The 12817-nt window shown below is 48.5% G+C and overlaps 1 pseudogene; it reads right to left on the bottom strand.

Annotated features, from left to right (window-relative positions):
- Positions 1–573: 573 nt before the first annotated feature.
- On the bottom strand, positions 574–1369 carry LOC129675888 (60S ribosomal protein L7a-like; annotated as a pseudogene).
- Positions 1370–12817: the final 11448 nt, after the last annotated feature.

Here is a 12817-nt window from a genome sequence, read left to right as displayed (position 1 = left end):
GCCATCATACCTAGTTGATGCTGTTCTGGGGAATCTGTGCTTGCCAGGCAACTTTCTGCCAAATGAGCCACAAATCCAGCCGTTCAATGCTTATTTTAAAATCAGCTTCTCCTTTGTGTCGTGCAACAGCAGTGCTTGTGTTCAGGTGTGTACATCCATACGGGTTGAAGGACAATGTGAAGGACAGTGATGGAACCTTGTAAGATTCTGCCTTGACCTTTTATTTTGAGTATGATAACTTTAGCTTCAGTGTGACTGAATGCCTGAAAAAAGCACTTAACAGAAGGATTGTCTTGCTTCGTGGATTCAGAGGGTTTAGTCTACAATGGCTTTTCCCCCTGATCTTGGGCAGATCATCTTGGTGGCAGGAGCTAAGACAGAGGGTTGATCTTCACAGAAGACAGGAAACAGATCATGGCTGGAAGGGGCCAGGGACAAAATATCCTGGAGACTCACCCCTAGGGGTTCACTCCCACCAACTAGACCCTACTTTTTTTTTCTACATTCACAAATACCTTAAAAGAAAAAAACTTTGTAATTATATTTATGTACAGAAAACTTAGCAGTATATATTTAATCTAGTTTAGTGGCGAGTATTTTAGCCTTTGCCCTTTCCAGCTTGGCAATGAAAGCCACAGATTTAGGACGCAGGACGTGTCCTCCCAGTGGCGGCAGATCTTCGTGTCTGTCGTTATAATTGGTCCTAATAGCCTCCACCAGCTTAGCCAGAGCGCCCTTGTCTTCCGAGTTAATCTGTGTGAAGGCACCGTGGTGCAAGTCTTCCTGTGGGCCAGCCGCCCCAGCCTGGCCTTTCCCTTGATGACGCAGTAGGGGCCCCCCTTCTTTCGACACAAGGCAGGTAGGAAAAGTACCAGTTCACTGGGATCTAAGTCATGGGCAATCACCACCAGCTGAGCCTTCTTGTTCTCCCCCAAGGTGGTGACTGTGTTGAGTCCTGCTTGCAGGACAGGTGCTGTCTTAGTTGGGACGTCTCTTTTCCCAGCAGCTTTCTTCTCAGCAAGGGCCAGTAGCCTCTGCTTCTTCCCCTGCTTTGTCTCTGGCCTGTATTCGTGGACAAGCGTAAGCAGCTGGGTAGACATTTGCCCGTGCAGGACCTAGGTGAACTGCTTAATGGCAGGAGGTACTTGGAGTCACGAGTAGAGGATGGCCCTTTGCCTCTGCAGCCTGATGTAGTGGGGCCATTTGACAAAGCACGTGAGATCTGTTTGGGGCTGGATATCCTGCCCAGTGCTGAACTTCTTGGGCCTTTTTTCAAACAAAGGATTGATCACCTTTTTGGCCTCCTATTTCTTCATGACAGTGGGGGCCAGGGCCACCTTCTTCCCCTGGCCTTCTTTCCTTTGGGCATCTTGTTGGGCTAGAGGAGAGAGCCGCAAATATCTTTTATTAAAAATAGCAATGATTTCCTAGACACTGCCTTCTCCCTGCTTCCTACTATTCACCTGTCTTTCCCTTTCCCAACAACCTCTTTTTCAAGTTCATATCTATTTGTTTCATTCAGCGACCAACTGAGTTTCATCAGGGCTTTCTGTGTGACCGTGGGTTTGGAACAATCTGTTGGAGCCTGACAGGCTCAACAGTGGGTATACAACTGAAGACAGTGACTCTCTCTTCCTCAGACTCTATCACTAGCTAAGAGTTCAGCGGGAAAGGGTATGACCTCATGAGCCCTTCCCCTTCCAATGATTGATGGCTGTCAATGCCAATCTTGTGCAGGCCCAGGTAATCACAGTTGTGAGTTCATGATTGCAGTGCTTGTGTTGAGAAGAGAGGATGGTATCTAGCTGCCACTCACCCTTATTTTTCAATATTGATATTTCAATATATCAATCCTTATTTTCCAGGTCTTAAATATTTTCCACCTTCTCTTTTGCCATTATTTCCTGAGCCCCAGTGAAGGTAGTATAAATGTCTTGGTTTTGGCTGGGCCTTCAGCAAGCTGGGCATCCAGGAGTCTCTAAATGTTTATTGCAAAGAGATTTCTCTGATTAAAGCTGAGAGCAGATTTTGCTCTGGGTGTAAGCATGGAATTTAGAAGGCAGTTTAATGCTATGCCAATTTAGTTAAATAACAGCAGTAAGTGCTCTACCTGGGCCTGCAACCTGCCAGGACATGGGTTGTTAACCAGCCTTACAGTACTAGGGTATGGTTTCCTCATGAAATGGACCTCAAATCAAATCAGAGAGAAGTTGGTTATCCCTAAAGCAAACGTTAAATCCCACGTTTTAGAATTTGTAGGACCTTCCAAAATAGCCCCAACACCCAGGCCTATAAACCCTACAAATAGGAGCCTGTGAGGGTCATTGCATATTTAAGCCGTAAAGGATATAGTTTTTCACAAGTGTAGCTTTTGAGGCCAACCTTCATGGCAGTCTGCTCAGGTCACAACAAAACATCGCAATAGGCCATCGTGCCTCCCTCACCTGTGGTAAAGGAATTAGGAAGTGGGTCTGATTACTACTTTTCTAATCACTTGATAAAATACCTGGCAAAAGCAACTGAAGGGTATAAGGGTTTGTTCTGGCTCACAGTTTGAGGAGCTATAGTCCATCATGGAGAGACAGAATAGGAGCAGGAGCAGGAGGCAGCTGGTCACACCATGTCCACAGTCAGGAAGCAGAGCGAGATGGATGCTGGTGCTCAGCAAGCTTTCTCCTTCTTCAGTCTGTGACCCCAGCCCACGAGATGGTGCAGCTCCCATTCACTGTGAGTCTAACCTACCTCAGTTATCCCAGTCTAGGAAAGTCCCTCGCAAACACACCCAGAGAAGTGTCTTCTGGGTGATTCTTGTCAAGTTGACAACATTAACCGTGACCACTTCATATGGGTAGAAACAGAGTCCGTTTTCTCATAAGAGGGTGGGGAAGCTAGTGTTCCCCGAGGTTTTCTGACATGTGTGGACCCAGCCAAAACCCCAATGGAGGAAAAGCCCACTGGAATCCAGCCATACCTGCACTCCTGCCATGGACTTCAGACCCCAGAACCTAAGAAAGAAATGCCTGCTGTTGGTAAGCCATTTCGTCTATGGCACCTTGCTGTGGTAGCCTGTGTTGGATTCAAGTAACATGCAGCTCAGAAAGGTCAAAGGTGACACGGCGTGCTGTCCTCCAGTCAGGGCTTTGCAGTCTCTTGCTCCCTAGCATATATTCTCCTGTTGACTATGGGTCAGTCACTGCCCAGCAATTTCCTGCTTGGATCTTATGTATTTCTCCTGGTACCCACCTGGATATAATTATCCTCACTTGGCAAGACAGGGAGACATGTTGTTTGTAGAATGTCTGTTGGCTTCCACAGCCTGGTACAGAGGGAGGCAAGTTTAAACTTGGGTTGAGCATGGCTGACTCCTCCTTGGGCCCTGCAAATCCCAACCTCTTGAATCAAGTGCTTGGAGCTGAGCTTGGCCAACACCAGGTGCAGAAAGCATTAGAATCTTTTACAGGGTGCTGTCCGGGGCAAACGGAGCCTACCTGATGTACAAGGTGGGCGCTGCTAATATTCCAGGCCAATTAGAAAAAATTATAGACCTTTGCTCAATTGGACACTCAGAGGTTCTCTCGGGACTCTTTAATCACCCTGTAAATCACCAAATAGCCAGATGGCAGAAGGCTCAAAGGGTATGAGCCTGCGCATTGCTTCTGTGTGCCAGGCTTACACGTCTTTGCTTTTCTTCAATCACTGCTGATGGAGTGACCAGTGTGTGCAATTCCCCTGAGCTCAGCCTCACTCAAGAGCCCTCTAGCTCTAAAGCGCCTTTCTCAAAGGCCGCCCTGCTTCCAGGGACACAACTTCTATGCATCCCTGGTACCCTGGAGACCAACCTACAGAAACTCACCTCAGCTGACAGCACAGCCCTTCTCAGGCCAATGAACAGATATACACGGAGTATCCAGGATCCCTGTTGGGTGACAGAGTTTTCCTGGGGAGAAGTAACACACATAGAAGTCTGTTCACCCCAGCAAGGGAACCCACAGCGAATCAAAGTAACAACCATGGTGAACTTGAGTTACTATTAGGCTTACTTACAGGAATATGGGTGAGGAGTTACTTCACAGGAGAAGGAAAGATGAAAAAGTAGCTCCATCATCAAAAAGTCCACCTGGAATGGATGACAGCTCTTGAAAGCTGCAACCATGAAACTTTCTGGACAGTCTGCAGCCAGCTCCACAGTCCAAACACCTCTTCTCTGCAGTTCAGTTGGTCAGGGTCTCCAGCAGTTTACTCCATTTTATTTAGGGGAGGAGGTCCTCCAGGATCTTCGCAGTTTCTGTTCTCTGGACACAGGAACTTTCCTTTACCCATGGAGTCCCGGGAGTCTCCCCCTCCCTCCTCAAGGGAACATTTCAGTATAATGGGTATCATCCAGCATTCCAGCACATTCGGCCTTGGTTGGCGGGCTGGTGTCCTCAGAGCATTTGATGGACAATCCCACTGTGATACCAGCTCTATGAGGCATCCTTCTAGAAGCCCCCATGTTGAGCCTTTCCATGTAGCAGTAACTGCAGCTCCACGGTTTTGGAATATTGACACTGGCTCCTCTGGAATCCTATAGTCATCCTTCAGTATGGAGTTGCAAACCAAAATGCTTCAGAATTGTAACAAAGGCAGCAAGCGCTAGTCTGGCTTCAACTGGGAGACAGAAAAAACAGAAGGATAGCTCCTTGCTCCACACCCTGTGCTCATGGGGTAGGTTATCCTGGCATAACAGGCCAGAGACCCATCGATACAGCATAAGTATCTTGTCTTTCTGTCATTGATGTGCTAGAAGCATAAGCTCAGGCAGTACCTCCTTGTGGCTTGAGAACCAACCAAATGCTCACCTATGTCTACCTCCCCATCCACAGGCTCCTACATTTTTTTTCTCCTCTTCTTTAGTGATGGTCCCTGAGCATGGTTATGAAGATGCCCCACTTTGGGCTGAGAACTCCAACTCTCTTAGAGGAACTTGATTTGGTAAGGTCTGAGTTTTTATGTATGTATGTATATGTGGTTTTTATAAAGAGTGAAATTCAATGAAGTTTGAAAAAAAATGTAAACATCCTATCAGATAAGGACACGTTATCATTCCAGAAAGTTCCGTTTTGCTCTTCACCATGCAGTGTCTCTCAGCCTCGACAACCTTGTGACAGTGAACCTTGTGACCTTCTCACATTACACTGGATCTCTTTTTAGAGACCTCTCATTTAGAGACCTCCTCATTTAGGGCCCTGAGAGAGTTTGACTTCTCTATCCTGTCTCACTGCTATTCTGGGCACAAAGGACCACGTGCTCTCAGAAAGGCAATTCAAAAGAGAGAGGAACTTTTTTTTTTCCAGACTTCCATATTCAAATGAATGTCTTTCCTTTGAGTCTCCCAACTCCCAAGCACATCATAAAGGGTGGACCATGGGAAGGAAAACAGTCAGGCCCTGGGGGTTCCTGCATGGCCATGTGTAGGTTGGTCCTGGGCTAACAGCTTCCATCTAGCCATTGGGGAGAGATTCCAGTGTGGGGTTTGCATATTATGAAATGTCTGGACAAGGTGTATAAAACTGGGGGAGGGGGTGCCCTGAGCCTATGGCTACGTCATGGCCCTTGGCTAAATGGCTCTGTATTTGCACTGTGTCTTGCTTCACAGGCATCTATAGCCATGTCCACCCAGTACCCACAGGGGCTGCTGTGATTCACACTGCTTTGAGTTCATGCGTAAACCCAGCACACGTGCATTGTCTTACAACACTGGGACCTGCCTCTAGGAACAGAGGTGGCAGCTTGTGGGGACATGTGTGCGGCTGTCCTAGGGCTCAGCAGGTGAATTCTCACGGTGAACTTCTTTATAGACTCAACCACGCCTTCTTCCCATTCCTATGTGGAAGCCCTAATGCCAGCTGCCTCAGAATGTGAGAGTGCTCACGGAAGCAGCTTAAGTAAGTGAGGTAAAATGACATGACCACAGTGATTCTGATAGGCTCTGACAGGTGTCCTTGTAGGAAGAGGAGACCAGAACACAGATACACACAGAGGGCCAGGCACTGAGGACTCAGGGAAAAGACGCTGTCTACAGGCTCAGGAGGAGCTCTGGGGAGGAGGCATGGGAAGCTAGGCTCCTGCCTCCAGCCCGGAGACACAGATGACTGTAGCTTGGGCCTTTGTCTGCAGGACTTTGTTGCAGGGCTCTTTGTTGGCCGCACAGCAGTGAGTCCCATTCCTGAGACTTGAGCTTCGGCTGCCCTCCCTGTCTCAGTGCTGTTTGTAGTTTTATTTTCACGTTAGCCATGCTGGGCAAGGAGCATCTCAGTGTGGTTAGATTTTTCTTTACTTTTGGTGTGTGTGTGTTTCTGTTTAGCTAGATGATTGATAGATAAATGATAGAGATAGATAATAGATGATAGATAGATTAGAAAATAGATGCTTGATAGGTAGATAGGAAGAAGAAATAGTCTTTTTTTTTTTTTTTTTGCTTTTTTTTTTTTCAGCATGGGGGATTAACCTTAGCTTCATACCTGCCAGGTAAACAGGCAAGCAAATGAACATTGAACTGTACCCTAGACTGCTTTTGGCTTTGTATTTTGAAACAGGATCTCACTTATTTGCTCTGGCTGCTCTTGAACTCGGAATCCTCCTGTTTCAGCTTCCCAGGTACCTAGGATTATCATCTGCACCACCAGGCCTGGCTGTCATGTATATGTCTTTGTGTGTGTGTTTATGTGTGGGGCATGTGAACTGTGCCACCAGAGGAACTGGCATGGAACTGGTGAAGTGGAGTATGTTTAAACCCCGGAAATCTCTGAGATTTAAAATCTCGTCCTGAGATGGCAGGAGTGAGACAGCTCCCTCCCTGTTTCCTTGCTTGCCTCTGAGCATGCAGCACAGTGACCCCCAAGCTGCAAGCCAGTTATGTAGCATAGCACCTGGAATTTTTCCCCAGAGCATCACCAGCATCTTAGCCTCAGTCGATAGAATGCATTTCTCCCCAAAGCTCCTTCCCACTCCCCAAGGTTTATATAGTCCCCATTCACATGGAATAAAGAACACAAGCTATTTCACTGAGGATCGTCTGAGACTGGCTGTTTGTACTGAGCTGTAACACTTGGGGTAAGGCCCTCTCTCCCCAGTGTGAATGAATTCCCATCCAAGCTCCTGCTGCTGCCTGGCCTAGCTTCTAGCGCTTGGAGCCTGAGTTCCTGCTGTCACCTGCCAGCAAGCTGCACCCAGCTCCTGAACTGCTCTGCTCCTTCTTGTTCATCTTGGGGAAGGGCAATAATCACCCACTGATCTAAAAGAGCTATAATGATAAAATCTTCAGAGTAGGCATTCTCTCCCCCCACCCCGCACCCCCAGCTGGACTGGAATCCTGCAGAGCCCACCCATTCCAGACTCTGCTCCCTCCCTCCCAGCTCAGTGTTCTGTGACATCTGGATGCCCCGAGGGTTGAAGCAAAACATGGAACCAATGTTTGTGTGTGTGTGTCCTTTAGGGTGCTCTACTATTCACGTTGGTGAGGGACCCCAGGACATTGGAATCACTGGGGTAGGCACCCTAGCCATATGTGTCCATCCTAAAGCTACTGCCCATTCCCAATTCCAGAGTGCTGTATCCCCAGGCACACCCCTAGCCCCTGGGCCCTTCTGTTTGTCTGAACCACACCTCTAGTGGCTCCTTGTGTTAGAGCTCCTCACCCGTCATCATGCGTCTGTGGTCCACTCACAGTGTCATGAGCCAGCACCTCACCCCTCTTCACAGCTGAGCCACACTCCACTGGGTGCCACATTTGGCTGGTGCATCCTTAGTTGACAGACAGGAGGAGATGGTTCCCTTTGGGGGCTATGGAGAACACCACCTTGATGTGATTCTAAGCTGACTTTTTCTAGTGACAGGCAGGTCCAAGGAACTTCTCAAGGGTCTCCTAGACCAATTGTGTACTGTACATTCCCATCCAGGTACCTTCCCCTCTCTAAGACAAAGGGTTGTTTACAAGTAGATGACCATCCATCTTGCTGAGTTATCATGAGAGCAAATAAAGAAATGGACACGGACATGGCACAAGGTACCTTTAATTACAAGGGCTGCCAGGCAAGCTGAAGGCAAGGCCACTGTTCTTTCTGCCTTCCCAGAGTTTTGATGCAAACGCTGCACTTGCAAGGTCTTCCACACTCAGGGGAGACGTTTTGGGAGGTGAAATTTCTACCCTCCAGGATGGGAGTGTTTTACGACCGGAGATGATAGCATCATGGCTTTCCTACAGCATTCCTCTGGAGAGACTTGGATCTTTCACTGGTTGACCATATACCCTTCCATTTGCTTCATTGTAACCATAAGCCACTTGACTCATCACAGACTGGCTGCCGGTTATTTTGAGCTCATGGGCTGACCAAAGTGGCTGGAAGGTGCTAACAGAGGCTCAGTATCCTGTGCAGACGCCTGTTGGGAAGAGAAAGTCGAAACAATGCAAACTGCTCCTCTGGACAGAGAGGAATCAGATTAGCCCGAACTGGGAGCTGTTCCCTGCCAGGCTGTAGCTTCCCCAGGTCTAAAACGGAAACAGGGGAATTCTCTTTCCTTTTCCTGACAAATAGCCTTTCTCTGGGGCTTTCAGAACAATCTGGGGATGGGACCAATGCTTTGGAATAACACAAGGCAGGTGGCTTTTATAAATGCCCGAGACACATCGGTGAGGGCATTCCTGGAACCCTCACTGACCCAGCATGCTGCTTCTGAGGCAAGCTGTCACACAGGTTAAACCCACCAGCCTACCTCAAAGAAGGTGATGTCCTCTCCCAGGCTGGGGTACGGGTTCCCGGTGTTCTGAGATGCCTGCGCATCCTACTTTGCTTTCTGTTGTGGTGGTAAAATATTGACCCCCCCCAAAAAAAAAATCTTGGGGGAAAAGGCCTTTTTCCCTCTTACAGCTTGTAGTACATTATAAAGGGAAGTCAGGGCAGGAACCTGGAGGCAGGAGCTGATGCAGAGGCCCTGGAGGGGTGCTGCTTACTGGCTTGCTTCCCCTGCTTTCTACAGGGGTGCTATCACTCACAGCAGGCTGGGCCCCCCTCATCAATCATTATTTGAGAAAACGGCCCACAGACATGCCCACAGGCCCGTCTGATGGAGGCATTTTCTCAGTTGAGATTTCCTCTTCTCAGATGACCCTAGATTGTGTCAAATTGACAAAAACTGCCAGCCAGGACACTGCCCTTCCTTTGCTTGGACAGGTGGCAGGAGTGCCCTCCTCCCTTTCCCCTGTTCTCTACATTTCCCAGGGGAGCCTGGCCGCATTCTGTGTTCTGACTAAACAGACTTCACACGGTATGAGCTCTTTTAGGCTGCACATAGAGGAATGGTTTTGTGATTGTGGAGTTACAGGCTTCCACAACTTTGGCAAACACAGACACATGCCATTGGTGCCAGTGAGAGAGGCTGGGTTCTCTCTCCTCTCTCTCTTCACCCCTCCCTTCTCCCTCTCTCTCTCTCTCTCTCTCTCTCTCTCTCTCTCTCTCTCTTGAAAAGCACAATTAACTCCAGGCATTTTGGTCTCAGACCTGTGAAAATACGCACAGCCCTGTGTGTTTATCAGCTTCTCATCAGCAGGTTTCTGGGATGCCAGGGTTTCTGTAGTTCCACAGTCCAGGCCTTGGGGAAGGTGGGGAAGCTGCCCAACTTCTGTGGGGCCCTGATAGCTGTCTATCTGTCTATAGCATGGCCAGACCAGATAGGGAGGAAGTCAATGGGTCAGACAGTCAAGTAGGAGTGTGCGTGCGAGGCGGGGGATGGGGGGGGTGGCTGAGGCCTTTGATCTCATTGCTGGGGAGCTTCACATTGGTTCCATGAAGCTATGCTGTTGGGGCCTGGGAGACAAAGGGAGGGAAGTGTGAGCAGGGCAGAAAACAGGAAGCCATGGGGCAGGAGCGGTGGCTTTGAAGGGCTCCTGGCCTGCCGCTGTGTGCACTGGCCCTTATCTGCCTTCCAGGAAGACTGTCCGTTCTCACCCCCTTTTAGCTGGAGACATGGGAATCTGGACTCTTGAATCTGGGGCTTGGGAAGATCACTCTCCATCTCCCCACTGGCCACATGAGGGAGAACAAGAGGTTTCTGGGATCCCTTGAGCCCAGCATCCGGCATCCTGCCTCCTGGCCAGCAGCAGCTGTCCTGTTGTATGTCCACTTCTGTTTCAGGCTGGTGGGCATGTGTAGACTCCACTCTGATCTGAGGGCATTCTCCTTTCTGCCAAACCCATACTCCCAGGCAGGTACGGGTGGCCCCACATTGCAAAAGGTGTGAATGGTAGAGACAGCCTTCAGGAACCTCTAGGTGATGACAGAGGAAACGAATGCTTTAGGGACTCTTGGACAGAAGAGTCCTGTGGTCATTCTGTGTCCAAGACTCCTCTGTCCATCATTCCCTCCCTCCTCTCCTGGATCACTTCCTGTGTAGGCAAGGCAACTAGTCCTAAGATGTGCTCGAGACTTCACAGGACCCAAGAGTTATTTTCTCTAACCTACCTGTGCACTTGTGTGGAGGAAGGTCAGGAGAGGGAGTCAGGTCTTTTGGAGCTGGAGTTTCACGTGGTTGTGAACTGCCCAGAATGGGTACTGGAACTGAACAAGGGTCCTTTCAAAATGAGCAAAGTGTTTTTAACCCCAGAACCATCTCTCCAGGCCCAAGAAGCTTCTTTCAAAATATAACTTTGACTTTATGATCCTTTGGATAGATTTTGTTTTTGAGACAGGGTTTCTCTGTGTAGCTCTGGCTGTCAGAGATCTTTCTCTGTAGACCAGTCTGGCCTTGAACTCAGAGTTCTGCCTGCCTCTGTCTCCTGAGTTCTGAGATTAAAGGTGTGTGCAACCACCGCCCAGCTTAGAATTATTATTATTATTTTTTTTTTAAGGAGAAAGAAAACCCATTCCTATTTGATTCTCAACAATAATAACTGGTAAGGGTTCACTTTTGTGATTCCGCATGTCCCTTTATTAACATTGCAGAAAATCCCTTTACATTCATATCACACAAAAGCACCAGCTGGGCATGGTAGCTCATGCCTGTCATCCCAGCATAGAGGAGATGGAGGTAGGAAAATCAGGAGTTCAAGGTTATCCTGGAGTACATAAGGAGTCTGAGGCCAATCTGGGGTACATAATGCATTATTTCAAGGTTAAATAAATAAGGTGAACCCCCCCCCCAAAAAAAAATCACGTACACTATGCGCAGTCATGCGATTTGTTTTTAGGCATTTTTGATACACAGATTCCTTCATACACTGCAAGTGGGTGAAGACATTTCCTGCCATTCTTTATGGATGGACAAAGCCAGGGACTGGAAAGAGAATGGCAAAAGTCTGGGTAAGCGAGGAGACTGACCATGGGCTGTCCAGGGGTCTATCTCTGGAGGAAAGACTATGTGGAAACCTTAATTGGCAGCAGAATTAGTGTTCACTAGTTAGGGTGTACAAAATTCGTGATTACATTTGGAATGCCTACACAGTCCAGCCAGCCTCCTCCTCATGTTCCCACAAGCTCTCAAAAACAAAACAACAACAACAAAAACCTTGTGTCTCTGTCAGGTCCCCGGTGGAGCCAAGTTTCTGGAGACAGCTTTTGCTGTCCTGGAGGGAAAGGAGCTAGGGACTCATGTTGTTGCAAAGTCAGTGAAAATAAAGTGCCCAGGGGCGGGGCTGGTCAGCATGTTCTCCAGTGGCAATGGTCCCTCTCTTTGGGGTTTTCTGGAATCCATGACCATCTGGGGTGAAGAGAGGATGCAGAAAGGACACCCAAAAGTGCCCCTAATTGCCTTTATTTAGGGTTCCCTGTCCAAGTCGCATGCGACCTGTTACACTGATCTTTATAAGACTGCTGTCCCAACCACCTGAGCTGGAATCCCCCAAACTCTTTCTCATGCATTGAATAATGTACCGGGTGAGCTTCAATGAGAACAACCTTCAGGGTTCACTTAAATTTCTTCCCTGTGCTTAGACTGTACCAGGATTCTGACCCCAAGTAACCCTTGCTTTTATTTTGGCCATAGCATTGTTAAGAGTAGGGCTCTCTGTCCCTGTGATCTCAAGGAAATCCATGTTAGCTGAGATACCTGTCTTTGACATGTATTTCTGGAATCATTTTGGGCTGCCAGTCACAAGGTGCAGGGAACATGGGCATTATCTGCGACCAAGGGCCGGGTCTGATGGTTTTTGCTCATTTTTGTGGGCTAGGGCTTGAGAACCTAGCTAATTAGCACTAAATGGCAGAGGAGACTGGGAAATGCAGACCAGCTTTCTGCCAGGCAGGAGGAAGCTGATGAGTTTTGGTGAGCAATGTTCTCAGGAATTCCCCCACACTGGGCAGTCTCTACTGTCCAGTCTTCAAGTCCCCCTTGGCTCCTGTCTTGGCCCAGGCATCTGGGCCACACTTGGCCAACTGGAAGCTTTCACCCATAGTGTCTGAAGTTGAGGGGCATTCACCAGGGCAGACTGAAAGAACAGGCATAAGCGGATTACTTCTGTGGCAGAGGATAAAACCTTCCTGCTCCCCCTGCTGCAAGGACGCTAGGAGCTAGTTCTTTGTCCACCTCCATCATGCCAGCCTTCTGCTGCTCACCAGAGCTCTCTCATACCAGCCGATGAGCTAGTTGATTAAATAAGACAAAGATGTTGCTAGAGCTGCAAGCAAAAAATGTTCACCCATAGGGCTGGATGCTGGGTGGGGGTGGGGTTCATACTAACTCATCTTGATGATATGTCATGCCAATTGAGAGCTGGCTGGCAAGTTCTGTCCATCTCTCTGTGTGTCCTGTTCAAATGCCCTCCTCTAGGTCTTCTGGAGAACAAGAG

The sequence above is a fragment of the Psammomys obesus genome, unplaced genomic scaffold (genome assembly GCF_907164565.1).
Source record: "Psammomys obesus unplaced genomic scaffold, mPsaObe1.curated_primary_1811, whole genome shotgun sequence".
NCBI lineage: Eukaryota > Metazoa > Chordata > Mammalia > Rodentia > Muridae > Psammomys > Psammomys obesus.
The sequence above is the reverse complement of the archived record's forward strand: the minus strand, read 5'-3'. Positions and strand labels throughout refer to the sequence as shown.